The sequence below is a fragment of the Cnephaeus nilssonii genome, assembly GCF_951640355.1.
Source record: "Cnephaeus nilssonii genome assembly, chromosome: 18".
NCBI lineage: Eukaryota > Metazoa > Chordata > Mammalia > Chiroptera > Vespertilionidae > Cnephaeus > Cnephaeus nilssonii.
Window position 1 is genome coordinate 53,891,273 of NC_137089.1, and position 3,483 is coordinate 53,894,755.

Genomic DNA, 3,483 nt, shown 5'->3' on the forward strand with positions numbered 1-3,483 from the left:
GACGGGTGTTGCCCGGCACATGCCCAGGACACCGAATATTCGGTCCAAACGCCTGCCTTCCAAAGCCCACCGCGCGGCCGGTGGCGCCGAGGCTCCCGGGGTCTGCAGCCAGGACAGCCCTGGGATCAGAGGGCGCAGCTCGGGCTTCCAGGGAACCGTCTCATCTCCTCTGTGAGAAGGCCTTTGTCAGCGGAACGTGCTGGCCGCCGTGGGGAAATGAGATTTGTGTTCAGCAGTAACTCAGGGTGTCGCCGTGGGAGCAGCCTGGGGGGCGGGGGGGCGCTGCCAGGCCACAGGGAGCGCCAGGCCCCTAGACTTCCTCTAGCGACAGGCGAGTGTTGTCTTAAAGCCTGACGTGGAAGGTGGAAGCAGAGAGCAGCCACCGTCGGGAGAGACAGGCGTGTTGCTATTGTGATGGCAGATCGTCTCATCCGCTGGTGTGCGGGGAAACCGCAAGTTCTGTGGGGCCGAAAACATAATGGACGGGGCTCCTTTAGAGAAAAAGGCAAGGGAATGATGAGCTCTGATTTGGACACAGTCCTCAGTGAGGAGGCTGCAGGCCGGGCGTGGGCCCCAGCCGTCCAGAGGGACCACTCCCCACTCCTCACTCAGCAGGATGTTATAACAACCACCAAGGAACCGGGTGGTGAGGATGTGGAGGAACTGGACACCGCATACCTTGTACATTATTGGGGGCACACGATGGGGGTTTGGCGGTTCCTCAAAAAGTTAACCCTAGAATTTTCATGACTCCACAGTTCTGCTCTTAAGATCACACCCACTAACAACAGCCAGGCACATGTACCTGTAGAACAGCCCAGAAGATGGAACCAAACATCCATCAATGGACAAATGAAGAAATTATAGTATATACACACATGTATGGATTACTACTCAGCCTTAAAAAAGAATGAAGTACTGATACATGCCACAACATAGGGAAACACGCTAAGTGAAAGGAGCCAGACACAAAAGGTCATGCGGACGATTCCATTTAGACACAGAACGCCGGTGGGTGGGAGCCAGGCGCCGTCAGGAGGGGGTGAGGGGGAACTTTGGTGGGTAGAGCATTTGGCTCTAAACCAATGGAAATGCTCGGTACAGACAGAGGTGGTTGACAACATCGTGACTGTACAAAATGCTACTGAATCGTTCACTTCAAAACGGCTAACTTTATGCTTTATGAGTCACCCATCTGATTAATTTAAAAACTCCACCCTCCATTCATCTGCTTGGTTAGTGACTGTGACTAACGCGGTGACGTTACAACATTACAGCCCACGTGCTGAGGCCCGGGAGAAGTGCTCGTGCTTGGGGAGCACCCCGGGGAAGGGGTCTGACCCCAGGAGGGAAGTCCCATCCTTGGCCGCCTAGGAGGGGCGGAGCTCCGCTTTCACAGACACAAGCACCCTCCCCCCCGCAGGTCCTGAGGGAGGCCCGGTGGCCACAGGCTCCTGGCGGTGACCAGTGGGGAAAGCGGAGGAGGCGGCTGGAGGGCCTGTTCTTGACCAGGTTGGAGGGGAGGACCCGGCTCCCAGGGCCCAGCCCGGCCCCCCGTCAGCAGAGACGCCTCTCTACCTGGTTCAGGGTGGATGGCCACACCGTCTCTCTACCTCATTCAAGAAGATGGTCACTGACTCTCTCTGAACTTTGTCAGGCAGAGTAATTGTCTGCCCACTCCACATATGGACAGCTCTCATCACTGGGAAGATCTTTTTTAAAAAAATATATATACTAGCGTTCCCGTTGCAGGAAAAATCCTGCAATAGGGTTTCCTGTTGCACTCTACCCCACCCTGCCTGCTCTCCTCCCTTGTCCCCCGCCCCGCGATCTCCGCCAGCCCCCCTGCTTTTCTAACTTCTCCGCCAGCCCGCTCTCCTTCCTTCTTCCCTGGCCCCATCTCTGCTCCTCCCTTCTCCCCCGGCCCGCCTTCTCTGCCAGCCCGCCTGCTTTTCCCTTCTCCCCCGGCCCCACCTCCGCTCCTCCCTTCTCCCCCGGCCCCGCCTCCGCTCCTCCCTTCTCCTCCCCCCCGGCTTGCTTGCTTCTCTGCAGCTTTGCTCCCTTCTGCAGCTCTTGGCTTCTTTCTATGCTGTCTTGATATGCAAATTAGCTGCCATCTTTGTTGGGATAATTTGCATATTCGTCCTGATTGGTTGGTGAGTGTGGCTTGGCTGGTGGGCGTGGCTTGGGCATAGCGAAGGTGTGGTCAATTTGCATATTTGTCTATTATTAGCTAGGATACACTGAGTGGCCAGATGATTATGATCTCTGAACACATAATAATCTGGTCACTCAGTGTATATCCTATGTAATAAAAGGCTAATATGCAAATTGTCCCCTTGACCAGGAGTTACACCAGCAGGCAGGCCGGCCAACCACCCATGTCCCCTCCCCCTGGCCAGGCTGGCTGGACCCCACCCATGCACAAATTCATGCACCGGGCCTCTAATATATATATATACACACAAACACACACACTGAGTGGCCAGATTATTATGCGTTCAGAGATCATACAAAAAGATAAAAGTAATATGATTTCAAAACTGGCTATTCACAAGTGAAAACAAAAGGGACTTTCAGGTAAATGTGAAAGCATTCATTTGAGAGTAACCAAAAATGCTAATTAGAACTACATGCCATTTTTCAGCCTACCACGTGAACAGAAATGTTTTCAAAGGAATATCCAGTGCTGGAGAAGGGCAGCTGGAGGAGATATTCTGAAATGCGATGGATGCCTTAAAAAACACCATCTGCATGCATCGCATTCTTAGGAATAGTTCTAAATAGTGCAACCATTCTCGAGAATTTATTCTATAAAAAGTTTAGCAATAACAGAAGTAAAACCAATAATCACTGAAGCCGTAATTAGTCAAGCTTATTGCACACCCTCCCAAAAGGACAGTTTGCAAACAGGAAGCCCTCAAACCCAACCTTGGAGTGAGGCCCAGGGCGCTGTTATAAAGCAGCTGAGACGGAGAAGGCAGGGACTGCTTATTCTTCACACCGGCCGGTGATGGCACTCGAATTTTCTTATACGATAGGAATGGCTCAGTGGTTCCCCCATGTCAACTGTGGGAAACAGTTCAAGTTTTGCTTATGATTTGCAGATTGTATAAGCAAGAAATGACCCAGGTCAAGCGAGTCTTACAAAATAAGCTAAATCAACCTTTGCTCATGTGACTAACCTGGTTTTGTCTGCTCAGGGGATTTTCAAGGTTGGTCTGTTTCTTCTTCTTTATTTCAACAATTCTAAGGAAATATCCTTAACTGTGTGAAAAGCTTTATGGTCAAAGGTGGTACTGCAACATCATCTTTACTAATAAAAAGTGGACACGCCTCTTAAATGGCCAATGATGGAACAGCACAGAAGAGCCTTAGGAATAAGTGCCCACAGGTGGGTCCTGCCCCACGGTGGAAGGTTCCAGAAACTGATCCTCTCAGGCCTCAGTGGTGATCAAAGGGTGTGAGAGTTGCCCTAGCTGG